This window comes from Coenobita brevimanus, unplaced genomic scaffold (assembly GCF_032717465.1).
Source record: "Coenobita brevimanus isolate Jiangsu-jjx unplaced genomic scaffold, ASM3271746v2 jjx.HiC_scaffold_2727, whole genome shotgun sequence".
In the NCBI taxonomy this organism is placed as follows: domain Eukaryota; kingdom Metazoa; phylum Arthropoda; class Malacostraca; order Decapoda; family Coenobitidae; genus Coenobita; species Coenobita brevimanus.
In genome coordinates this window covers 73,114-101,070 of record NW_027643683.1, presented here as the reverse complement: position 1 = coordinate 101,070, position 27,957 = coordinate 73,114, and the positions used below count along the sequence as shown (strand labels likewise).

Genomic DNA, 27,957 nt, shown 5'->3' with positions numbered 1-27,957 from the left:
ACACGGGGAAAAGGGAAAGAAGGGAGAGAAAGAGAAGTGAGAAAGAAAAGAGAAAAAAGTGAAAGAAAAGATAAAGGGAAAAAAGGAGGGAAAGGAGAGAGGAGAGGAAAGGAGAGAAGAGAGGAAAGAAGAGACACGAAAGTGGGAGGAGAGAAGAGGAAGAGAGGAAGAAAGAAGAAAACAGAAGGGTGGTGAGAAAATTGATTGAGGTGTAAAGTGGGGAAGCGATTAGAGAGAGAGGAAGGAAGGGGAGAGAGGGTTATGGGGGGGGAGGATTACAGGAGAGAGAGAGAGAGAGGGGGGGGGTGAAACAAATAAAGACACTGAACGATAAACAACGGCACAATGACGAAGGCATGAGAGGAATTGCGGAACCTAAATTTTTTGCATCATTTCGTTCTATTTTTTTTTATCTCTTTATCGTCGTTTTTTCTTGTTTCAGTCAGCTCCAACCTTCTCCTCCTTGCTTATCTCTCTCCTCTCCTCCTCCTCCATTAACCTAGTAAGCATTCTCTATTTTCAACTCTCTTCTTTCATCGTTCCTCTACGCCCTTGTCATGGGCAGAGAAACCTGGACAGGGGGAGGCGGTGGCTCATTCGGTAGAGAGTTGGCCTGCAGTCCTAACGGACCCGGGTTCAAATCCCGCTGATGCAGGGAACAGTTTAAGGATTTGAATTTCATAAAATCAGACTTTACTGTTCTACCAGAAGACCCGCCGACATGTCGTAAAAATACCCCCGCTAATACCAATACACCAGTCCTGTATGAGACAGCCCTAGCATGTATTCAGTATGGAAGGTGGGTGTTAGCGCCGAAGTGGTGACATGTAGAGGTGTGGGGTACGTAGGAGGACTACTGGGCCTTGAAAGCAGGCTGTGAAGCCTATGCCCAGAGTCGGTCACATAAAAAAAAAAAAAAAAAAAAAAAGGTGAGGCGAGGCAAATGTCATATTTTCTCTTTTCCCCCGGCTTGTCCGTCACTCTTCGTTCACGACTCCTTTCCCCCATCCCCCCCACCCCCCATCCCGTTTACCCTCTCTTCATATCACCTGCCGGGCTGCACTCCCCCTCCCCCCTTCCCTGCCCCCATACACACCAGTTCGCTAATCCGCCGACCTTGAACCGTGTGTGTGTGTGTGTGTGTGTGTGTGTGTGTGTGTGTGTGTGTGTGTGCATCCTTGACACAAGCAACTCCCTACATTTTTTTATCACAACCCATCCCTCCCTCTTCCCTACGGCTACTCTGCTATCACACACACACACACACACACACACACACACACACACACACACACACACACACACACACACACACACACACATGAGAAGCTCGTCTTCATTCTTCGTATACGCAGCTGCTCTCTCTCTCTCTCTCTCTCTCTCTCTCTGTTTTTCAAGATTCTTTAGGAATGAATAGTAATGTCAGTGCAAAGTATGCCTTTATTATTGTGATATAAGTATTGCAAAATAAAACTTAGGAATATATTTAAAGAAAACAACTGCAGTAGGCTGGTTGGCCCATGCGAGGCGACTCCTCCTGATTTTGGATCTGCATACGAGAGAGAGAGAGGTGAGGAGTGACCACTTGTCCCCCCATCTCTCTCTCTCTCTCTCTCTCAATAATCTGTAGCAGTGAATAATAATGTCAGTACAAAGCATGCCTTTACTGTGATATAAGCATTACATATTAAAACACTTGAACATATTTAGAGGAAACAACTGCAGGAAATCCTCTCGAGACGTCAGCATGTGGAACTGTCATTATTTCCCTGCGGGCCAATTAACGTCCACCTTCATACTTGCCTACTCCCTTCTGCCACAATTTTCGCCAATTCTCCTCATCTTTATTTTCCAATTCAGAGCATGCCATTTGTTATGATAATAATTGCACAAACACACACACACACACACACACACACACACACACACATATATATATATATATATATATATATATATATATATATATATATATATATATATATATATATATATATGTATGTATATAAATAAATAAAAAAATAAATATATATATATATATATATATATATATATATATATATATATATATATATATATATATATGATGCATGTATATACTGTATGTATAAATATGTCTGAATGCATGCATGTACGCCCTCCGGAGCGACGGGGTAGGGGTTGTGTGTGTGTGTGTGTGTGTGTGTGTGTGTGTGTGTGTGTGTGACCCTATAGAAACCGTACTCTCCCTACATACCAGTCTCCTCCCAACAGTGTTTTTCCCTCCTCCTTACCGATTTATTCTCCAAACGACTCATTACTATCCCCTGGTTGGCTTCCTATGTCTTCATATCGTCATCGATTGCATGAGTAGAATATAGTAACGGAGCAGAAGCAGAAATAAATCGGTCAGGAAGAGGTGTTAGGAAGCTTCCTAACAGTAAAATACCCCCGCTAATACCAATACACCGGTCCTGTATGAGACAGCCCTAGCGTGGTACCTTATAGATGAAATTGATACAGTATTATAGATGTAACTTTTCCTTTTCAGTCTTTCCTATGAAATTTCCATATCAGTTATTCCATGCTACTTGGTGGTTTTTCTCACTTTTTCCTGCCAGTTTTAACTGGAGGGTTTGGAGGCGGGGTGAACCTTCTTGCTTTACTATCTTTACCCTTCAGCATGTAGAGTTAGATCTCGTAGTCATAGTCTATTCTGTAACAAACAGCCTCGAAAGGACGATAAGGTCTGTTGCTGTTTGCTTTCCTTTGTACTCCTTTGTGTATTCAGTATGGACGGTGGGTCTTAGTGCCAAAGTGGAGACATGTGGAGATGTATGATATGAAAGAGAGAGAGAGAGAGAGAGAGAGAGAGAGAGAGAGAGAGAGAGAGAGAGAGGAAGGGGAGGAGGCAAACACAATGCTAAAAGATAGAATGACAAGACAGAAATAATGAGAGAGAGAGAGAGAGAGAGAGAGAGAGAGAGAGAGAGAGAGAGAGAGAGAGAGAGAGAGAGAGTTTTCTTTCTCGTCTTCCTCTCCAAAAAACGAGGCTATAAATGTGCAGAATCTCTCTCTCTCTCTCTCTCTCTCTCTCTCTCTCTCTCTCTCTCTCTCTCTCTCTCTCTCTCTCTCTCTCTCTCAGAGTTGTTGGTGGGAAGTTGTGCTGGAGATTAACATAAGAGAGGACAACTGCAGTAGGCCGGTTGGCCCATGCTAGGCAGCTCCTAGAAGAGTAACTGAACTACTAGAATGAGATAAGGATAGCAAAGAAGAAGGCTCTCCCTCGCCCTCCAAGACCCTCCAGCCGAAGCCGGCAGGAAAAAGTCAGAAAGAACACCACGCAGTATAGAAAAACTGGCGTGGACTGTTTATAGGAAAGTGTGAAAGGAGAATAGAGACTATTATAGTGTAACCTGAGAAGGGAAAAGAATGAATTAGTACTGGTTATGAGATTTTTTTTCTATACCCACCCCTTATTTGTCATATGCTCATCTAGCCTATGCTAGAAACTCTCAATGGAAGAGGCAGCAACTACTTTACTAGGTAGCTTATTCCATTCATCTACTATATTGCAAAACCAGTCTCTACCCTGTTCTTAACTAGCATTAGTAGGGCCACATTTGGACTGCGCAGTGCAGTTTTGGTGTCCTTGCTGTGGAGTGGATGTTGATTCGTTGGAAAATGTGCAGAGAGGAGTGACAGGAATGATGCATGACGTCCGGAACCTGTCATGTGGGGGCGGACTGAGGAAACTACTGTGGAATCGCCCCCCAGGAGTGTGGGGGGGACTTGATTGAGGTGTTTGAGTGGATGAAGGGTGTAAATAGGGGAGATGTCGGCAGGGTGCTTGAGGTGAGCATACAGGATGGAACTGGAAATGGTGGTTTCAAGCTAGACAGGTTCCGTTTCGGTGGGGAAATAGGTAGAGGTTGGTTTGCTAATGGAGTGGTGGACGAGTGGAGTAGGCTACCTAGTGGAGTGGTTGCTGCCTCTTCCATTGAGAGTTTCAAGCATAGGCTAGATAAGCATATGACTAATAAGGGGTGGATATAGAAAAAAGAGCCTTCTTCTTTGCTATCCTTATCTCATTCTAGTAGTTCAGTTACTCTTCTAGGAGCTGCCTAGCATGGGCCAACCGGCCTACTGCAGTTGTCCTCTCTTCTTATGTTCTTGTGTACATACAGACATGCATAGAAATACGTGCAGACATCCATACGTACACACAGGTAAAAATCAGGTGGAAAATTGACTAGTAAATATTTTTCTATTCCATCTATCCATACATACATACATAAACATACAGACATAAACCAACTCGATCTCTGTCTGCATCTGCGGTTTCTCTAATGCATCAGTCCTTACATAACCATCCAGCCTTCCATCTCTTCACCATCCATCAGATCAGCCACACACACACACACACACACACACACACACACACACACACACACACACACACACACACACACACACACACACACACACACACACACACACACACACACACACACACACACACACACACACACAAACTCGTCAATATCCTTCAACCCGCAATAAAACTCACATGTCGAGCAAACAGTTCAACCTCCTCCTTTGCGGTATTGAGAGAGAGAGAGAGAGAGAGAGAGAGAGAGAGAGAGAGAGAGAGAGAGAGAGAGAGAGAGAGATGCAATTTGGATTTTTTGGTATAAGATGGATTGTTCTTTCGTCTCTCTCTCTCTCTCTCTCTCTCTCTCTCTCTCTCTCTCTCTCTCTCAGTCAGTCCATATATCTATCTATCTATCTATCTGTGTATAACTATTTGTCTATTAATCTACCTTTCTTCATTGTTTCTCACTTCTTCCTTCTTCGTTTATACTCTGGCTATTTCTTAATTTTTTTCCCCTCCTCTCTTCCCTCCCCCTCTCCCTCCTCCATACCTCCCTCTCCCTCCCTTAATCCCTCTTGTTGTCTTAATCTCTCTCCTCCTCCTCCTTGGCCTCTCTCTCTCCTTCACTTTCTCCTTCCTTCCTTTCTCTTCATTCTTTTCTTTTCTTTTCGTCTCCCTCTTTCATCCATCCTTTCTTCCTTCGGTAATTTGGTTTGCTGTTCTCATTCGTCTCCATAATCTCTCTCTCTCTCTCTCTCTCTCTCTCTCTCTCTCTCTCTCTCTCTCTCTCATTATTCCATTCTCCATTTCTTTCTTTTTCTTCCTTTCACCTCCTCCCAAACCTCCCTTTCTCACCTACCCTTCTCTCTCACACCCTTCCATTTCACCATCCCTCCATTTTGCCTCCTTCCCTCCACTACCCCACCTTCCCTCCACTTCCTCCTCCTCTCCTTCCCTCCCCCCACCGTGCTAATCCCTCCCCCACCTCCCTAATCCCTCCCCCACCCGGTCAGTACCCAGAAATGAAAGGAATGTTACACAGACTCTATTTTCCTTTTGTGTACCTGAGATGTAAAGAAAAATGGGTGACAGGCCTAAACCATCAGAGAGAGAGAGAGAGAGAGAGAGAGAGAGAGAGACAAGTACCGTGAACCATTTAGCATTCACATAAGAACATAAGAAGAGAGGATAACTGCAGTAGGCCGGTTGGCCCATGCTAGGCAGCTCCTAGAAGAGTAACTGAACTACTAGAATGAGATAAGGAGAGCAAAGAAGAAGGCTCTCCCCCGCCCTCCAAACCCTCCAGCCGAAGCCGGCAGGAAAAAGTCAGAAAGAACACCACGCCGTATAGAAAAACTGGCGTGGACATTTTACAGGAAAGTGTGAAAGGAGTATAGAGACTATCATAGTGTAACCTGAAAAGGAAATTTTTTTGAATTAGTATTGGTTATAAGATTTTCTTTTTTCTATATCCACCCCTTATTTGTCATATGCTTATCTAGCCTATGCTTGAAACTCTCAATGGAAGAGGCAGCAACTACTTTACTAGGTAGCTTATTCCATTCGTCTACTACTCTATTACCAAACCAATTTCTACCTATTTCCTTACTGAAACGGAATTTTTCTAGTTTGAAACCATTATTTCTAGTTCTATCCTGTATGCTCACTTTAAGTACCTTGCTAATATCTCCCTTATTTATACCCTTCATCCACTTAAACACCTCAATTAAGTCTCCCCTTACTCTACGCCTCTCTAGCGAATGCAGACTTAGTCTTTTCAGTCTGTCTTCATATGACAGGTTCCTGACGTCATGTATCATTTTTGTCATTCTTCTCTGTACATTTTCTAACGAATTAATATCCATTCTATAGTAAGGACACCAAAATTGTACTGCGTAGTCTAAATGTGGCCTTACTAATGCTAGATAAAGTTTCATTATTACTTTAGATGATCTATGTGGCCTTACTAATGCTAGATAAAGTTTCATTATTACTTTAGATGATCTATTTCATTATTACTTTAGATGATCTATTTCATTATTACTTTAGACCCGACCACCACCACCCCCACTGTCCTAATCCCGGAGTTTAAACGTAGATAAGACCTCATTTGACCTTTGTTACGCCTCCCCTGACCTTTGTTCCGCCTGAGACGCTGAAGGGGACGCTGTAGGAGGGCAAGATTTATAGGGGGGGTGAAGCGAAAATGACCCTAGGGAAGACAAATTACTTGGAGGTGAAAAGACTGAAGGTGTTGAGATTGTAAAGTTTTGAGAGAGAGAGAGAGAGAGAGAGAGAGAGAGAGAGAGAGAACATGACCAATTCAGAGAAACAGATAAAAGAAATACTGGGTCAACAGAGAGAGAGAGAGAGAGAGAGAGAGGGAGGGAGAGAGAGAGAGAGAGAGAAGGTCATTGGTGTGGACGTGAAAACAAACAATGAGTGTGAAGTGGTGGACCTTATCTGGGGCCTCATCTGTGTGTGTGTGTGTGTGTGAGAGAGAGAGAGAGAGAGAGAGAGAGAGAGAGAGAGAGAGAGGGGAAGCAAAAGACTTTAACCTGCTGACGAAGCCACAGGTGAACGTGGGTTATCAGGAAGAGAGAGAGAGAGAGAGAGAGAGAGAGAGACAGACAGACAGACAGACAGACAGAGACAGAGACAGACAGACAGAGAGACAGAGAATTAAGCAGTAAAATCTAAACAAATACTTTAATAATAATAATAATAATAATAATAATAATGCGTTTAAGTCTTTCAGCTAGATTTGTAAATGTATGTAGCGCTTTATGTATTTATGTAGCGGGTTTGTTTCTCCATAAATCCCATTACTGTAAATTAACGTTGATATTGTTGTAGTAATATTATTTTGGCAACTCACAAGGGAATATTATTATTGCTTAGGATATTCGCACATATTTGTAGACGCACACGTATACACACAAAGGCGTACACACAGGCATATTGTAATAGTGTACATATGATGAATTACACATACATTTTCTTCACACACACACACACACACACACACACACACACACACACACACACAGGTAAAACAGGTGAGGTAGGCAAGGTACACGTGGGTTATCAGGTAAATCTCAGGGGCGGTCTTCCTCCCCTGGGGTGTTGGTCGGGGGGAGGCCCTGGGGGTGTTTGGAAGGGGGTAGTTGAGAAGGAAGGAGGGATAGAGAGGGGGGGGAGAGAGGTGAAGTGGAGGGAGTGGAAGACAAAATGGGAGGTAGAGGTGGGGAGGAAGCTAGGGAAGGGAAGTGGGGAGAGATTGTGGGGGAGAGAGAGAAGGAGAAAATGTTATAGAACTACAGATAGATATATAGACAGATAGGTAGACATGGATAGGTAGATGGATAGATAGATAGGTTTAAAAATAGCTAGATAGATAAATAAATATAGATATTAATAGACAGCCTGGAGCACTATAATCACATGGGGTTCAGCCTCACACCTTGCCTCACACCTGCCTCCACCCCACCCCATCCCCGGGAATACCTCTCATTAACACCTCGCCTCACCTCTTGTGGGACTACCTTTCTGACTGACACCTTTTGTTTTGAGAAAGCAGTAGTTTAACTTAGCTGATCCTCAATGATTTTCAGTCTTAAGTATTGTTATAAGGGGTGACAGGCATATATATATATATATATATATATATATATATATATATATATATATATATATATATATATATATATATATATATATATATATATATTTTATAGCATTGCAGCCCAGCTTTGCCACCAAAACACAGTACTTGAAATCAGCTGGATGTCCATAAGATACATCGCATACAGTATATTTATTCCCTGCCACAGTGGGGTTAGGGGAAGGCTGGCCAGCATCCTGAATGGCAATGTAATCAGCAAACCTCAACTGTGCCTCAGATCTAAGCCCTGACTGGCCCCATCCTGCCGCAGTGCCTTCACCCACTACATCACTAGGCGTCAGCTATACTCAGGTCATTTTATCTAGGCGTAGACTTGCCATCTTGAATGTTGAGCTGTAACAGATCATCATCATGGCGCTAATAATGAAGTTCTGTGGAAGGGATGTTGATTCTCTTCAGTTAACATAAAATCGCTTACTGTATGCTGAAGTATATATACATATATATTTATTTTCCGGTCACAGCGTTCATCTAGCACGTCATATACTGTTCAGTTCTGCCGAGTTGCTCTTAGCTGAACGTATCGATGTAACGTTAGCCAAAACAAAATACCGTCTTTGTAACTAATTCGCATCTTACAGTTTCGATATCTAATCTCATTGTTCGTACATCACGATACTTTAGGCAGACAAGAAAATAATCTACCGAAATAGAAAACGCTAGTTACATGGATAACTGATATATTTTTCGTTCCTGGACTAGGCACATTTTACCCCTCTCCTATTCTGTCCTACTTTAGCCTAAACCAACCCATCCTAACCTACTTTTCTCTGCCCTACACTACCCTACCCCAGCCTACCCTGCCCTAGCGTTCCCTACCCTATCCTACCGCTGAGGTCTCCTGTAGGGATACTCGTTCTTCGGTTTTTGCCAGGCTTAGGGAGGTGGAGGAGATTAAGGTGTTGGACATCCGTTCTGGGGGCGGAGAGACTTACAACATCCCTTTGTCTTGTTGTAAACTTTGGTCTACCCTTTCCCTGTCATGACACTTCTCCGGAGTCGATAATATTCCCCATGCAGTGCTGATGTACCTGGATGATGAAGCAGTGTCCTTCCTCCTGAGTCTTATAAATAGAATTTGGAGAGATTCGTCCACTCCTGCTTCTTGGCGGGGGCTGTTGTCCTACCGTTTCACAAGCCAGGTATTGCAGGTCACCATCTTGGTTTGCGTGGTAGGTTGCCTTTACTGATTATGGAATTTTTCCGTATTGGTGCCACCTTGTTTCCCTCATATCCTCAAGAGGAGGGAGTGCCTCAAACTAGTGTCCTTAGTGTCACCGTCTTTGCTAAAGTTCAGGAAGATTTTGTTGGCTCTGTTCCGGAGGGAGTGTCTGCCTCGCCGTATCCTCGCTATCCACATCCGTTTGGGTACAGGGTGAAGGCTGCCATGGGGGATGTGGATGTTCCAACCTTTCTTGTTTGTCCTGTGCGTGTACCAAGGATGGCTCCCTGGCTCCTCTCAGGGGTGCAACCGTGTGTTTACTTTCCTGAGAGAGGGGCTTTTCTTTCCTCACAGGCGGCTCTTTGCTATTTTTTTAGAACATGCTTCCTCTCACAGTGTCTCGATTCTCGTATGTACTGATGGATTGAAATCCCGTGAGGGGACAGGCTTGGGTGTTATATTTCCCGATTTCATTCGTGGTAGGAGTCTTCCCCCAATCGTATCTACTTTTATCGCAGAACTTACTGCTATTTTACTCGCAGTCAAATTGATATTTAGCTTCCCTCCTGTTTGTTATACAGTTTTTAGCGACTCTGCCGATCTCCATTTTGTGTTTTCCCGTCCAATCCTCTTTTGTTGTCTACAGTGTTTTAGAATGGCTGTGCTTGCTAGGGACTGCTTTGTGGTTTTGTACCATTGTGGGCAATGAGCATGCTGACGCTCTGGCAAAGGCTGCTGCCTCTCGCCCATCCTCACCTCTCCCCTGCCTCGCTCAGTGATATTCATCTAACCACTCACTGTTTGCTCCCACTGGCAGAGTAGGTGGGATGCGGTGGGGGCCAACAAAATGTGTGATATTTGTGGGTAAACGGGCCCCTTCATTTGCCGAGGTCTGAATGCAGGTGGGAGACGGCTTTATGCTGGCTCCGAATGGGCCATTCCTGGTTCTCTCATTGATTTTTAATGGAGGACTCTCCCCCTACTTTCTGTGTGGAATGCTTCGTCCCCCTGACTCTTCGGCTTTTGCTGATGGTGTCCACTTTTAGGAATTGCGCCATCGTTACCACTCTGAGCACCGGGCAGGAGAGGGATTGTAGTCTTCTGTTGGTACTTGGAGAGGATGCTTGTTGTGGTGGACGGGGAAACCTTTGCTCGGTGTAGGCAGCTGCACTACCGTGTAAAATTTAGTATACAGTGGTTTTAGTGTTCTTAGTGTTTTAGTGTTTTTCTTGTTTTAATTATGAATTGTATTTTGTGTGTGTGTGTGTGTGTGTGTGTGTGTGTGTGTGTGTGTGTGTGTGTGTGTGTGTGTGTGTGTATTTCATCTTTTCGAGTGCTTTTATTCTCGTTGTCGTCCGGCGGCATATGACCCTGGTTGTTGTATCGCCAGATTTTATTGTATATACTTATTCAGTTCAATTTACCCTACCCTACTCTTCTCAACCCTACGCTAGCCTACCTCAGCCTACCCTACCCTACCCTGCCATTGCCGACCCAACTCTACCCTACTTTAACCTACCCTCCCCTGTACAGCCCTTTCACCACTACATTACTTTTCCTGTTTTCTTCTCTCTACCTTCGGATGATTTTCTTCACCTCTACAGTAGAGAGAAATTTCGAACTGGAAGGGTTAAATACTGCCATCATCAACCCCATCTCTATCAGGGGATCTCCTAAGCTGAATAAAATCATGCGGTCAGCTAGGACAATGTAAATAAGTTGTTCTCGGCTTGAAAGATTAAATGATTCTGTCCCGTCATCCTAAGAGGGTTTTCTGAAGCTGTAGGATATCGTCAGAAGCTAGCAAAGAGTAAAAGTGACATCCGCAAACCGAGAGCTCTGCGTCCAGCGCTCCGCGGTTCAAGTCCCAGAGGTGGACAGATGTTTTGACATGTAGACGTTACCAGGGCGTAGCTTGGTGGCCTACCCTTTAATATTCTGGACTAATGGTGGTCTAGCCTCGTGCACCTGCGCTCCACCTCATAAGAAAAAAAAAAAAGGAAAGCCAAGGGTCATGAATGAACTAAAGGACTGAACTAAGCGGAGAAGAACAAAAATCGTAGAGAAGATCGCCCCAAATTTGATGAGACAGTGTAGTATAACTGAGTGAAATAGGCGTTGGATATGACGGAACTAAACGGCAGTTATACCCACCTCTCTTCTGTACCCTACACTACCCTGATTCAGCCTACCCTACCCTACCCAGCCCTACTCTACCCTACCCAGCCCTACTCTACCCTACCCAGCCCTACCCTACCCAGTCCACCACCACCCAGCCCTATATTACCCTGCCATAACCCATCCTACCCTCCTAAACGCAACTCGACCCATCCCTACCCCATACTGCCAAAACCAACCCAACCTTACCTCACCCTGTCAAGACCGACACAATCCTACCCCACCCTGCCAAAACCAACCCAGTCCTACTCCACCCAGCCAAACCTGACCAATCCTTTCCCACCCTGCCAAAAACCGACCCAATCTTACCCCACCCTGCCAAAACCGACCCCATCCTACTTCACCCGGCCAAAACCGACCCAATCCTACCCTACCCTGCCATAACCGACCCATCCCTACCCTACTCTGCCAAAACCAACCCAATTCTACCCCACCTTGCCAAATGCGACCCAATCCTTGCCCACCCTGCCAAAACCGACCCACACCTACCCTACCCTGTCCAAACCGACCCAATCCTACCTCACCCTTCCAAAACCGACCCAATCCTACCCCACCCTGCCAAAACCGATCCATTCCTACCCCAGTACCAAAACCGAGCAAACCCTACCCCAACGTACCAAAACCAACTCAATTCTACTCCACTCTGCCAAAACTGACCTAATCATACCCCACCCTGCCAAAACCGACCCAATCCTGCCCCACCCTGCAAAAACCAACCGAAACCTAACCAATACTCTGCCAAAACCGACCCAACCCTGAAAAAACCGACCCATACCTATCCCACCCAGCCAAAACTGAGCCATTCCTATCCCACCCTGCCAACTCTGACCCAATCCTACCCCACCCTGCCAAAACCGACCCATCTCTACCCCACCCTACCAAGACCGACCCATCCCTACCCCACCCTGCCAAAACCGACCCAATCCTACCCCACCCTGCCAAAACCGACCCAATCCTACCCCACCCTGCCAAAACCGACCCAATCCTACCCCACCCTGCCAAAACCGACCCATCCCTACCCCACCCTGCCATATCCGACCCAATCCTACCCCATCCTGCCAAAACCGACCCGATCTTACCCCAACCTACCAAGACCGACCCATTCCTACCCCACCCTGCCAAGACCGACCTGTCCCTACCCCACCCTGCCAAGACCGACCCGTCCCTTCCCCACCCTGCCAAGACCGACCCATCCCTACCCCACCCTGCCATAACCGACCCAATCCTACCCCACCCTGCAAAAACCATCCAAGTCCTACCCCACCCTGCCAAAACTATCCCAGTCCTACCTCACCCTGCCAAAACCGACCCAACCCTACCCCACCCTGGCATAACCGACCCAACCCTACCCTGCCCTAACCAAACCAATCTTATCTAACTCATTTTTCACTCTAACACTTTCTTCAGTTTTCTTCATTCTTTCTCCAGACGATTTTCTTCAGCTCTGGAGAGGAAGTTTGAATTTGAGGGATTAGATACAGCCAGCATCAATCCCTTCTCTGTCAGGGGATCTCCTAAGCTGAATAAAATCATGCGGTCAGCTAGGACAATGTAAATAAGTTGTTCTCGGCTTGAAAGATTAAATGATTCTGTCCCGTCATCCTAAGAGGGTTTTCTGAAGCTGTAGGATATCGTCAGAAGCTAACAAAGCGTAAAAGTGACATCCGCAAACCGGGAGCTCTGCGTCCAGCGCTCCGCGGTTCAGGTCCCAGAGGTGGACAGATGTTTTGACATGTAGACGTTACCAGGGCGTAGCTTGGTGGCCTACCCTTAAATATTCTGGACTAATGGTGGTCAAGCCTCGTGCACCTGCGCTCCACCACATAAAAAAAATAAAAATAAAAAGGAAAGCCAAGGGTCATAAATGAACTAAAGGACTGAACTAAGCGGAGAAGAACAAAAATCGTAGAGGAGATCGCCCCAAATCTGATGAGACACTGTAGTATAACTGAGTGAAATAGGCGTTGGATATGACGGAACTATTATGATTTGTAATTATAATGTGGAGTCCTAACACCCTGTCCAAACCGACCCAATCCTACCTCACCCTGCAAAAACCGACCCAAACCTACCCCACCCTGCCAAAACCGACCCAATCAAACCCCACTCTGCCAAAACCGACCAAATCCTAACCCACGCTGCCAAAACCAACCAAAACCTATTCTATACTCTGTCATAACCGACACAATCCTACCTCACCCTGACAAAATTGACCCAGTCCTACCCCACCCTGCCAAAACCGACCCAACCCTACCCCACCCTGCCAAAACCGACCCAACCCTACCCCACCATGCCAAAACCGACCCAACCTTACCCCACCCTGCCCAAAAAAACTCAATCCTACCCCACCCGGCCAAAACCGACCCAACGCTACCCCACCCTGCCAAAACCGAACCATTCCTACCACACCCTGCCAAAACAGACCCAGTCCTACCCCACCCTGCCAAAACCGGCCCAATCCTACGCCGCCCTGCCAAAACTAACCCAACCTTACCCCACCCGGCCATAACCGACCCAACGCTACCCCACCCTGCCATAACCGTCCCATCCCTACCCTACCTTAACCAAACCAGTCTTATCTAACTCATTGTCCACATTAACACTTTTTTCCATATTCATCTTTCTTGCTCCAGACGATTTTCTTCAACTCTGGAGAGAAATTTCGTACTGGAGGGGTTAGATACAGTCACCATCAACCCCTTCACTACGAGGGGATCTCCTAAGCTGAATAAAATCGTCCGGTTACCTAGAACAAAGTAACTAAGTCATTCTCTGTCTGAAGGGGTTATTGTGTCTGTCCCATCATCCCGAGAGGGTTTCTTTAAGCTCCAGGAAATCGTCTAAAGGTAGCAAAGTGTAAACATGACGTCAGCACTTGTTCTAGGCGCCACAAATCGAGTCCCGGAGGTGAACAAAGGTTTTTATATCATATAGACGTTTTATATTTTATATTTTGCAACTTTCAGAGGCATTTACTCAGCTTTAGGAGTCTTATGGATAGGCTCAATCAAACGTATCGAACCTCCCATGTTAGAAAAAATAGCTTACAGAAATGCGTCCTCGTACTGAAGGGGCGGAATGGACAGATCGAGTGACTAAGATATTGAATTATGTATATGACTGGTTTTGTTGTTATTTCTATTATTATTATTACTATTATTATTATTATTATTATTATTTCAGGCAAATGTCCCAGGCTTCTAGACTGGCTGACTAGCGAATATTATTAAGTCTCCCGTGGCTCCGTGCTCCTGCCACTCAAGAGCCTGCACTTCACGCATTCCACGCACAAGATGGCGTCACCGCTGCATTCCTGCGAAGACGAGAGGTCAAGAGGACGACACTTGCTTTTTGTTTGTTTGTTTACTGTAATTGCTTAAAGTTGTGATCCCTCCATCTTGAATGCTCAGTTGTAACTATAGATAACTAGAATACGATGCTAGTCACGAAGAAGGGCTATGAAAAGATATAGAGCTCGTAGTATTTTTTCTTTTAACTAAGATACATGAAATAAGCTGCAAAAATACGAAAATACGAGCATACTTAATGTAAATGAATTATAGTACGTTCAAGATGGAGGGAAGGCATTTTGTATTTTGTTTGTGATGTTATAGTGTCTCTCAGGATCCTAGGATCCTCTCTCGGCTGAACCAAATTGTCTGGCGTCAGCTGGAACATGATGCTAGAGTTATGTCGGTCGTGATGGGGTTAATGGTGACGGTATTGACACTGTCAGGCTCCTATGACTCACTCAGTCGAATAAAATCGTCTGAGTCAGCTGAAATGGGGTACTAGAGTTGTCCCAAGCACCAGAGGGTTAAGATTCTTAACCCTCTGGTGCTTGGGACAACTCTAGTATTCCATTCCAGCTGACAGACGATTTTGTTCGGCTGAGTGAGTCATAGGAGCCTGACAGTTACTACTCTGTCACCATTAACCCCCGCATGACCGGCATAACTCTAGCATCATGTTCCAGCTGACGCCAGACAATTTGGTTCAACCGAGTGGGTCTGGGGCCTGGGGGGCACTAAATGAAAATATCCAAAAAATATTAAAGGGGGGGCTATATCAATTTTGCCACAGGAGGTATACCAAAATTGGACTTTTTAATAAAACCCCCTCCTCTCTCACTCCCTGTGTTTTGTATATGTCCCTCTCTGTCTGCCTGTGGTGTGTCTGTCCCTCCCTCTCCCTGTGTGTGTGTGTGTGGTGTGTCTGCTGTGTGAAGGTGGCTGTGTACGTGTCTTGGTGTGTGTGTGTCTACTGTGTGAAGGTGGCTGTGGCTATGTACGTGTCTTGGTGTGTGTGTGTCTACTGTGTGAAGGTGGCTGTGGCTATGTACGTGTCTTGTGTGTGTAGTAGTGTGTGTGTGTCTTGATCTGTGTATGTATGTAGTAGTGTGTGTGTGTCTTGATGTGTGTATGTATGTAGTAGTGTGTGTGTCTTGATGTGTGTATGTGTGTGCAAGTATGGGGCCTTGTGGTTATAAGGAAAGCCTGCTACGCAAACTTCCCTCAGCCACATTTTAAAGAAACCTCTATCACAACACCGGGACTTGAACCCGGGTCCTCCTGATCAGCAAGCCAGCACCATGCTGACCCTGCTACCGCAGCCCCGCTAGTATATCGGCTAAAACTTCTACTGTATTTTATTTCTTTACATGTTACAAAAAATGGGAAATTGAACAACATGCACAGACTAAACTCAATTATCATGTACCTATTAATGTCGCTTTAGGAGGAGATATCTCGAAATTCCCTGAGCTACTTGGAATACCTAAGCCTGCAGTTTAATGCTAATCATGAACAAGTGCTATGGAAAGAATATAGAGCAGTTGCTACTTATATAAAGGGAGAAAGTAAAAACTGGAACTTAGACTGCTATCCAACGGCAGGACTTAAACGATTAACCATATATTACATAAACTTAACACACTGAGTGACACAGAAACTAAACATATGATACAAATTCTTTAATGAAACTTATAATGAGAGTACAAATGACAAAATATACACTGCACAGGAAGACAGTACAGTACTCATTGGTTATACCTTCTGTGAGAACTGAGAATGAAAGCCTATCTGTTGTACCGGTTTATAAACGGAAGAGATGAATCGCTAAATTTGATCCACAGTAAAAAATAATAATAATAATGAATACATAAAACAATAAAGACAAACCATATAGACTACATGTCCACCCTAAACTGACAAAAACCTGGCATCTCTCCACCTTGAATGCTGAGCTGTTTCTAGAGATAAAGACTAGATTATCATGCAAATCACAATGAAGATCTATGGGGAGGATGCAAAACCATAATACTGTCTTATTCTGCCACTTAGATACAGGAACTAAGCAGCAGAAGGACTAAAATTTGTCAAGGTGAGCCAACTACAATGACACAGATGAAGTCTGAGATTATATAATGTGTAATCATGAACTGATTGCATCATTCAGTAAAGATTACAAAAGGAAAAGCTATCAAATCTGAAAGTGTAAGTACTATACAAGATATGATTAACCTTGTACATCCATATTCTGAGATATGCTTCCTATATCATAGCCTACACACAAATTCATCCCCCTCAACAGTAATGGTATATTCCTGCTGTCTCCTGACTTCCAATCAACTTATGAAACCTCTCTCCTAATTCTAGAAGGTATGTTAAGAGAAAATGTGAATATTGATGAGATACAGTTTGGGTTTATGTCAGGCAAAGGGACCACAGATGCCATATTCATTGTTCGACTGTTTCAGGAAAAAATATATAGGAAAGAAAAGGGAATTGTACTTTGTTTTTGTTGATTTGGAGAAGACCTTTGACAGAGTCCCTAGAGAGGTGGTGAAGTGGGCAATGAGAAAGCTTGGGATCAAGGAGTGGCTGGTTAGGGTGGTTATGGCCATTTATGTGGGTGCTCACACCCAGGTAAGTGTGAATGGAAATTTGAGTGACAAGTTTTCCAAGAATGCTGGTGTGCACCAGAGGTCAATTTTGAGCCCCTTGTTGTTTATCATGGTACTTGAAACCCTCTCATGTGACTTCAGAAATGGACTCCCGTGGGAGATGATGTATGCTAATGATCTGGTGTTGATTACAGAGAATGAAAGGAAGGCGGAGGAAAGATTTGGGAAGTGCAGAGATGGTATGAAACACAAGGGCTCAAAGTAAATGCAGATATTACTAAAGTGATGGTGTATAGGGCTGGTGGCAGTACTGTCAAAGAAGAGGGAGAGTGGCCATGTGAGATCTGCCACAAGGGCGTGGAAAGTAATTCCATCTTGTGCAGTCTGTGATAAGTGAGTGCATAAGATATGTAGTGGTACTAGAGGTAGACTGCAAGATAATGCTGATTTCATGTGTGCCGTGTGTCGGGGACAGCAGGTGAAGATTGTCAGGCATGGAAGGACTGACCTTGTTGGTGAGTCTCTCGAGTATGTGGAAGAGTTTTGTTATTTGGAAGACATGTTATGTGCTGGAGGTGGGGCTGAAGCTAGCTCTGTGGCTAGAGTGAGGAGTTGTTGGAAGAAATTCAGTGAGCTGTTGCCTCTCCTGACACTGAGAGAGCTTTCCTCTCTGTGCTAAGGACCTCTGTATGTGTCATGTGCCAGGAGTGCAATACTGTATGGTAGTGACACTTGGGCAGCAAAGGAAGAGGATATTTGCAGGCTTAAACATACAGAAATGACAATGAGTGGGTGGATGTGCAGTGCGTCCTTGAACGCGAGGCCTTGGGGGGCTAGGTTTATGACTGAAGAGTTGAGAGCAAGGATGGGACTGGAGTGTGTTGTTGTGATGAGGAGGTGCTGACTGAGATTGTCTGGACATGTGGAAAGGATAGGAGCTGACAACTGGGCGCAGAAAGGGATGTGTAAACGTTGGGGGTAGGGTTGCGAGAGGCAGACCAAAGAAGAGCTGGGATGAGGTCAAAGAGTGTGACCTCAGGGATAGGGGACTGCATAGGGAAGTTGCCAAAGATCTAGCAGCATGGATATCACTAGCACTCAGAAATTTTATGCTATCCTTAACCATGCTATACCTAGATCTAGGTTTGGCTGCAATTATTTGGAGAGGGAACAAAATGATGACAATTCCAAACCTGAACACTGACAGAAGAGCCAAACCCTCCTGTTTTGTGCCCATTTTGGGCCTGTCTGAACCTGAATCCCTGGGTTACCCACAGCACATCCTACCAACTCAGTTGCCTGGCCAAAGCTACAATTCCCTACATCGTCATCTGGGAAGAAAGCATACAATGAATGGATGAGAAATAGGGGCGTGGAAGAAGTTGAGAGGCGGAAGAGGGAGTTATATGTAGAAAGGAAGAGAGAGGTGAAAAGATTAGTAAGAGAGAGTAAGAAGAGAGTGGATGAGGAATTTGGAAGGAATTTGAGTGTAAAGTGGAGGGACTGTAAGAAAATGTTCTGGAGAGAGGTGAAAAGAGTAAGACAGGGTGGAAGTGAAGTTAGCAGGGGAGTGAAAGATAAAAATGGTAGATTACTAGTGGAGAAGGGAGAAAAAGTGAGCAGATGGAGAGAACACTTTGAGGAATTGTTGAACGTAGAGGATGGAAGTAATGCTAGTATAAGTGGCTGGGGAATGGCTGGGAGAAGGAGGAAGGTGAGAAGACAGGAAGAAATCAGTAGGATAGAAGTTGTGGAAGCAATGAAGAAAGTTAAATCTGGGAAAGCCCCAGGAATTGATGGAGTGTGTGGTGAAATGCTGAAGCATGGGGGAAATAGTAGTAGAATGGATGTGGAAGATGTGCAGATTGGCCTGGGAGGAAGGTAGAGTCCGGGAGGATTGGAAGTCAGGTTTAATTATTCCCTTGTACAAAGGAAAAGGGGAAAAAGAAGTGTGTGGTAATCATAGGGGCATATGTCTTCTTAGTATAATAGGAAAAGTGTATGGTAGGATACTTATTGACAGAGTTAGAGAAAGAACAGAGAAATTAGTTGGAGAAGAACAGGGAGGCTTTAGGAAGGGAAGAGGTTGTGTAGATCAGATATTCATTCTTAGATCTTTAGTGGAAAAGTTTCTAGAGAAGGGAAAGAAGTTGTATGCGGCTTTCATGGATTTGGAGAAAGCATATGACAGGGTGGATAGACAAGGATTGTGGAAAGTGTTAAGAATATATGGAGTAGATGGGAAGTTGTTGAATGCTGTGAAGAGCATGTACGATGGTGCAAAGGTTGCAGTGCGTGTGGATGGTGAACTAAGTGAATTTTTCTCTTTGAAAGTTGGTTTGAAACAGGGATGTGTCATGTCTCCATGGTTGTTCAATCTGTACATGGATGGGGTAATAAAAGAGGTACAAGGTAGGGTAGTGGATGTTGGAGTGGCCCTGGTGAGAGAGGATAGTGTTTGGAAACTCCCTGTACTGTTGTTTGCAGATGATACTGTGTTGTTGAGTGAAGACGAAGGGGAGCTGCAAGGCTTGGTGAATGAGTTTGGGAGAGTGTGTAAGAAACGGAATCTAAAGGTGAATGTAGGGAAGAGTAAAGTGATGGTCTTTGAGAGAGGTGAAGTCAGTGAATGTACAGCGAGGTTCGATGGTGAGGAATTGGAAAATGTGAGTACGTTTAAGTACTTGGGTAGTGTGATGAGTAAGGATGGAGGTTTGGAGGGTGAAGTGCTTGAAAGGGTACAGCAGGGAAAAAAGGTTGCTGGTTCTTTGAAAGCAGTGATAAGAAACAGGGAAGTGAGCATGGAGGTGAAAAAGTTACTACATGACAGTATTGTGATACCAACTCTAACGTATGGAAGTGAAGCTTGGACGTTGTTGGAAGGACACAAGTCAAGAGTGAGAGCAGTGGAAATGAGTTATTTAAGAGGAGCCTGTGGAGTCACATGGAGAGACAGGCTGACGAATGAGGATATAAAGGAACGTTGTGGTGTGGATGTGGATGTGATAGGAAGCGTTATGAGAACACACTGAGGTGGTTTGGCCATGTGGAGAGGATGGAGGGTGAAAGACTGATGAAGAGAGTGTATGTGAGTGAGGTGGAGGGGGGAAGAGGGAGGGGGAGGCCGAGGATGAGATGGAGGGATGGGGTGGAGAGGTATATGAGAGAGGGGTGTGTGAGTTGGGAGCAGGGCAGTGAAATGGCGGGGGACAGGGCGACTTGGAGGTGATTTGTTTGTGGCCACCCCAAACGGGATTGAGGCGTCTGGCAATAGATAGAGATAGATAGAAGATTAAATAACTAAAGCTAACACTGATTTGAACTAATACACATCTGGTCCACAGGTCGTGCTGGAGTCTGCTGCCTTGTTGCTGCTTCCTTGCCACACTGGTCATACCCTGCTGAAGTTTGGTCTGCCCTGCTGTGAGAAGCCTGACGGTGGTGTGGTGTCTTCCCCTACTCTGAGATGCCTGGTGGTGTGGTGGTGGTGGCGGCGGCGGCGGCGGCAGGGTGTCGTGTCTTCCCCAGCCGTGAGATTACTTGCTGCTGCTGCTGGTGATCTGCCCTGACCTGCCGAGAGAAGCCTGGTGGTGATGGTGTGATCTGCCTTGCAAGTCCAGGATGTTCTGTGGACAAATGCTACTTTTGAATGCATATTTTATATTGCTGTCTCTGTTAATGTATTTTGTACTGAAGTATTAATAATGAAAACTTAAATTTTCTGTCTTGTTTCATTACCTTTTTAACTGTGGCTTTGACTTAATATAGGTGATAAGTATATTGCGCTCTGCAGTCTTGTGTGTTGTGGGGACGGCTTTTGTGATGAGCTAAGACATTCTGATCGCTTCACCAAATTACTGCTCAGCCGTGTGATCAGTGGACATAAAAGATTATACAATACAATGATATACAGCTAAGCATAAAAAAGGTTATGGGAATTCTCCACCATGCAATCAGTGGACCTAAATTAAAGCCTATATTATAAAGCTAAGCCTGAAGAGGGTTGTGGGAAGTAGATAATGATGCAGGGTAGACACTGGTAATGTTCACTGAGCCGTGCCCGCAACACACAAGAACTGGGTGGCGTAATATATGGACCACCTTGTATAATGAGAGGCCGTAAGTGTGTGCTGACCCACAAACTTGCCATCAATGCCCCGTCATAACTATTACTGTGTCTTGTAGGAAGCACAAAGAAAACAGGCCACAGAATACCTCCTTGTCTCTTGTTCCTCCTACACAAACATACACGCCCTTCACTTTAACTTGGCACAGAGTTTCATTTAAAGCATACGAGAATGTCAGGCAGATCAGTAGCAGAAACAGCCAATACTACAGCCCAACAACCTTTCCACAGCACTCATTCGTGACTAGCATCATATTCTAGTGATAACTATCGCTACTACTCGACAAACTGTATGGAAACTATAAGCTATCTGTCTATCAATCTATCTATAACCAGACGACTTAATCCCGTAAGAGGTGGCCACAAACAAGTCGCCTCTATGCCACCCTGTCCCCTGTCATTATGCATCACTCCCCCTAATTCACACACACCCTCTCTCATATACATCCCAACTCCATCCTCCACTTATAAGTAATACATTAAAACAACCGTGAATTACTGCCGTACAAGCTGAGCCGTAATCATATCCAACACAAACACGAAGGAGCTTTAAAGAACAGAAAACAATACCTTGATAGCAGAAGACACAAAGACCACAAGTACTGACAGCCTACACCAAGAAACATAACTAATTTCAGTCAGAGACCAAGTGAATATGAGAGGCACACAGTTCATCACTTCAGCTCAAGATCCGTCCCACCTTTGTAACCTTATGTTGCATCATCCTCTCCACAAACAAAATCGAACAACCACCCAACACTACACAGAGTATCTTTGCAACATATCCCCTCCTCCACCCGACTCTATACTTCCCAGACACATTCACAAACTCACAAACACCCCAGCCAACCAAAACTTTCTGTCAAACACATACATAAACACACAGACACCCCACCCATCCAAAACTTTCTATACCAAACCCATACATAAACACACAGACACCCCAGCCATCCAAAACTTTCTATACCAAACACATACATAAACACACAGACACCCCAGCCATCCAAAACTTTCTATACCAAACCCATACATAAACACACAAACACCCCGGCCAGCCAAAACTTTCTATACCAAACACATACATAAACACACAAACACCCCAGCCAGCCAAAACTTTCTATACCAAACACATATAAACACACAAACACCCCAGCCAGCCAAAACTTTCTATACCAAACCCATACATAAACACACAAACACCCCAGCCAGCCAAAACTTTCTATACCAAACATATAAACACACAGACACCCCAGCCAGCCAAAACTTTCTATACCAAACCCATACATAAACATACAAACACCCCAGCCAGCCAAAACTTTCTATACCAAACACATACATAAACACACAGACACCCCAGCCAGCCAAAACTTTCTACCAAACAGCATCCTTCATGTGCCACCACCAGACATACACCCTTCAGACACTACCGAACCCAGAGACACGAGTACACCAACCTTCCCTGCTACAATACTGACGCAAAATATAACACACATACAATCCCCTGTGCTCATACTGCAAAGTGGCACCCCCACACCACAGCACACCCACTCACTTCCTGCACCACACCACCACAACACAGACAGTCCTTCAACATAGCAATGGGTTCACATCCAGAGGAGCCTAAGATGTAACAAGAACAACAACAACAACTCAGGCCAAGTTAAAGTGAAACGAGTCTAGTTACGAAAGGAAAATTATTTCAAGTTATTTTGTAAGCGCTTCGGGTACACAAAGTTACAAGGCCACAGGGAACGAACTGCATACCGAGGGTGTAATACTACGGCGGCTTAGGGGGCTTTATACCACCTTTTCTTCAGTGATTTATTGTTCAACCGAGCGAGCGTAGAGAGCAAGCAAGCGAGAACACTATATGACATGGTATAATAGGGTGGCAGAGAACATCGCCAAGACTGTGTTGTCTAGGAAACTATTAAAGCAACAACGGATCTATGGACATCATTAGAAACCTAGTAAAAAAAAATAATAGGAGTTACTTGAGAGACTTTTCTCAAAATTTGCCGCGCCAGTTCTGATAAAAGGAAAATAAACGTACCAAATTGAACACCAGAACCGAGTTATTTTAGTTTTTAAAACTACTGCTGATCTGTTCAGACAGCTGGAAAGCTTATGAAGAAGCAATTGATACTAAAGTTAAATAGACTCATGGTCAGTGTAGCGGGGTTTCGCCACTCCGCTCCCCCGTAGGCCGTATGGCGTGAGTGGAAATACGTATATAAATGAAGCCAAGGCATAAATATATATTGTGTGAAAGATACTGTGGATGGCTTGGTGAAATTATGGAGCCAGCAAGCGTTACGTACGGCATGAAACAGAGTGTTGTGAAGGGGCAAACCTGAAGTCGGGAGGAGAATTACCGGTGTTTTAGGGCTGGAATTATTGTGATTCTGATAGTGTAAATGCGTATGGAATTGTATGAAATATACGTCAAACAAGCTGCGAGTTTCCGTGAACGAGTGTGGTGTGTGCTAAAAATAGCGTTGCCTCATACTCTCAGGGAGAAGCTGACTCACACACACACTACATAACTCCTCATCTTCAAATCCCTGGTCTAACTGGATCAACACCCCTGGAGGAAGTGACTTCTGCAAATTTTGTTGATATATATATAATAATCTATTACCATTACCTCTCCAACTTTCAGACAAATAACCATTTTCTCCTACAGATTACACATATGAAAGAAAGTAAATCTCCACAGCAGTAACTATAGAAGAGTTATGTTTATGTGTAGTAGATTATAACAATAGGAAAACATCCATGGAAGATGTAACAGTCTGTACAGATAGGGGGGGAAAAAGTTGGTAGCATAGTCTTCAGGCAGGTGTGCAGGGAAAAAACTGTGTGTGTAAAAGTTGGTAGCGATCGGAAGAGTAACCTCACTTTGTCGGCCAATTACTCGAAAACTATTAGACTTATCGATTTCCTGTTACAACCAAGATCAATACCAGAATGTAAGCCTTTGGTAGCGTTTTGGGGGGTAAAAGGCGAGAGAAATGTTTTTGTTCCTAGCGGTTGTTGTGTGACAAGCGCTCGGAGTAATAACATCATTTTGTCGGCCAGTTACTCGAAAACTATTAGACTTATCGATTTTCTGTTACAACCCTCATCAATACCACTAAATTCTACATAAAATCAATACCAGAATGTAAGCCTTTGGTAGCGTTTTGGGGGGTAAAAGGCGAGTTTTTTTTTTTTCCTCGCGTTTGTTATCAGTGACCAGCGCTAGGAGTACTAACCTCACTTTGTCGGCCAATTACTCGAAAATTATTAGACTTATCGATTTTCTGTAACAACCATGATCTATACCATTAAATTCTACGTATGATTAATACCAAAATGTAAGCATTATATTACGTTTTGTGCGAGAAAATGCGGTGGAAATGATTGTCTCTTCGCGGCTGTTACCATTGATTAACGCTCGTAGTAATACTCTCACTTTGTCGGCCAATTACTCGAAAACTATTGGACGTATCGATTTCACGTTTGAACCATGATAAAGAGCAGTAAATTCTACGTATGTACAATACATAACTATGTAATATTTATGATAAGAATTCGTTGTTACGTAGGCGGGAACATTGCGTACGCCGTGCGCGCATCACGAAAGTCAATCACGGACGGAGTGCCTAGTACTTTCTTTCGATTTACTCGAGAACTATGAGGCGTATGGGGTTCTTCTTTGAGATGGGGAAAGCTGGTGAATTTGGGCATATTACTATGTAATAAAAACATAAGGTGTCTGGGAAAATTTAACTATCAGAGGTCAGTGAATTTTTTCCGAAAATGGCTATCAGTTTTTGGCCATTTTCTCGAAAAGTATACATCATATCTCAACCGGATTTGTTTCGTTAGAAAGCTGATGAAATTCTCTATAAAAACTTATTAGATCATTTTCCTGTATGATGGAAAACATTCAAACGGCGATGTTGGGAAGTGAAAACAGTTTACTCGACCATGCTTCCAGGGCTAATAACTTTTTTTGCTGGTGTTTTCCTGTGTTTTGATCCTGTTTATCAGATAGAACAAACATCGATGCCTACCTTGAGAAAGGTTTCATGGGAATACATGGATTTTTGGGTGGCGAAAATAAGGCAAGAATGTGTTTCATTCGCTCAAATTTGCCGCGCGCGCGCTCCCCGGCCGGGCGGCTTGGTCGTATAAAATCGTGAGCCAGAAAACTTACTGAAACTTATCGTGTGCGAGAGGGTTAACATCAAGCGAGATGGATGGATGGATGGACGGATGGGTGGATGTGGAATCGTGGATGCTTGGACCGATGGTAGAGTTCCTGCTGTTTCGTCCTTCCACCTGCCGACAAAAATCATCATCATAATCATCATCATCGTAGTTGTCTTCCTCATTACCACCACCATCATCATCATCATCATCATTATTTACACCGGCATTCTCATTATCATTACCATTCTCCTCCTCCTCCTCATCATCATCATCATCATCATATTATCATCATCACCTACCTTTCTATCTATATTTGTTTATAGCCAGACGCCTTAATCCCGTAAGGGGTGGCCACAAGCAAATCGCCTTCATGATGTACTGTCCTCTACCATTTAGCTCAAGTATCCCACTCATATGTTTCTACTCTTTCCCTCCATCTCATCGTCGGTCTCCCCATCCCCCTCTATCCTTCCAGCTAACTCATGTGCACTCTTCTAGTCATTTTCTTATTCGCCATCCTCTCCACATGGCCAAACCATCTCGAAGTGTTTCTCTTAACGCTTTCAGTCTCATCCACATCGGCATCACAACGCTCCTTCATCTGCCCATTTGTCTGTCTGTCTCTCTATGAAACTCCACATGCTCCTCTCAAGTAGCTCATTTCCACCGCTCTCACTCTTGACTGGCGTCCTTTCAATAAGATCCAAGCTTCACTTCCATACTTTAAAGTGGGAATCACAGCATGCAGTGCCCTTTTTTTTCATACTTTCATCCTCAGTTCCCTCTTCCTAATCACTGCTTTTTAGAAAACAAGCAACCCTCCTTCCCTGACGTATCATTTCAGTCACTTCATCCTCTAATCATCCATCCTTATTCATCACATTACATAAATACTTAAATGCACTCATATTCTTCCATATCCTGGCTATGCAGCCTCACTGTGCATTCTGTAACCTCATACGTTGAGATGTTAAAGCATCACCACCATCAGCATCAACATCATTATCACCATCAATATCATCACCATCAGCCCGTGACACACCACTGCATGATAAGGACCCTCTCACCTTTCTCCACTCTGATCCATTGATTGTTAGCCTGTTCCGTTATTGCTCGGTAGATCTGCATCATATGATCTCTCCATCTTGTTCTCTGTGCACCTCTTCTTCTCACTCCATCTCTGGCTTGCCATTCAGTTACGCTCGCTGTCCTTCTGTTGTCTCTTCTGTGAAAGACGTGACCTGAGGTGTGTGTGTGTGTGTGGAGTTACCTGGAAACAAGCTCAGAATTACTAGATGCGCGAGCTTCAGGACCCTTTGGTTAACCCCCTTGGTGTGGTGTGGTGTGGTGTGGTGGGGGGGGTTGTGGTGTGGTGTGGGGAGGGTTGTGTGGTGAGGGTTGTGTGGTGTATGAGGGTGGTTATGTCTGGTGTGGTGTGGCAGGGTGGCTTTGTGTGGTGTGGTGTGGCAGGGTGGTTATGTGTGTTGTGGTGTGGCAGGGTGGCTTTGTGTGGTGTGGTGTGGTGTGGGAGGGTGGTTATGTGTGTTGTGGTGTGGGAGGGTGGTTTTCTGTGGTGTGGTGTAGGAGGAGGATTTTTTTGTGGTGTGGCGTGGTGTGGAAGGGTGGCTTTGTGTGGTGTGGTGTGGGAGGGTGGCTTTGTGTGGTGTGGTGTGGTGTAAGAGGGTGGTTATGTGTGGTGTGATGTGGGAGGAGGATTTTTTTGTAGTGTGGTGTGGTGTGGGAGGTGGTTATGTGTGGTGTGGTGTGGGAGGGTAATTTTGTGTCGTGTGGTGTGGTGTGGTGTTGTGTGGGAGGAGGATTTTTTGTGGTGCGGTGTGGGTAGGTGATTTTGTGTGGTGTGGGAGTGTGTTTCGTGTCGTGTAGTGTGAGAGATTGGTATGGTGTGGTGTGATACGGTGTGGGGGGGTGGTATGGTATGGTGTGGTGTAAGAGGGTGATGGTGTGTGACAATGTGTGGGGCTGGTAGAACGTAACTTGGCTTCACTATAATCACTAAAGCCTATATGAGTACAACACCTGTCATCCGAAAATGGTTAGTGAGAAGCAGACGGGCAGGGCCGGTCCTAGAGCTACTGTGATAAAATGTAGAGAACCATGTGTTGTATCCTTAAAATTAAAAAGAATATGTGAGGTTAATTCTTACCTTTAAATAAAGAGCAAAATATATGTATTACTTCACTCATATTCATTCACTTCCTAACGATACATAAAGAGACGGTGATCAGTGACTTATGGAACCCTGTGCTGTGGTCTATGGGATGTAATAAGCTTTTCAGAATATTGAGTAAGTGTCTCTTAATTGTATAGGTAAAAGGTCCTATGTTCT

The 27,957-nt window shown here is 44.4% G+C and overlaps 1 long non-coding RNA gene across 1 annotated transcript; it reads right to left on the bottom strand.

The window, feature by feature from the left end:
• Positions 1–20,771: 20,771 nt before the first annotated feature.
• On the bottom strand, positions 20,772–26,715 carry LOC145390015 (uncharacterized). Its single transcript, XR_013895560.1, has 3 exons — positions 26,678–26,715; positions 25,615–25,739; positions 20,772–20,854 (listed from the first exon to the last, which is right to left on the bottom strand). It is a non-coding gene; the product is annotated as an uncharacterized LOC145390015 (long non-coding RNA).
• Positions 26,716–27,957: the final 1,242 nt, after the last annotated feature.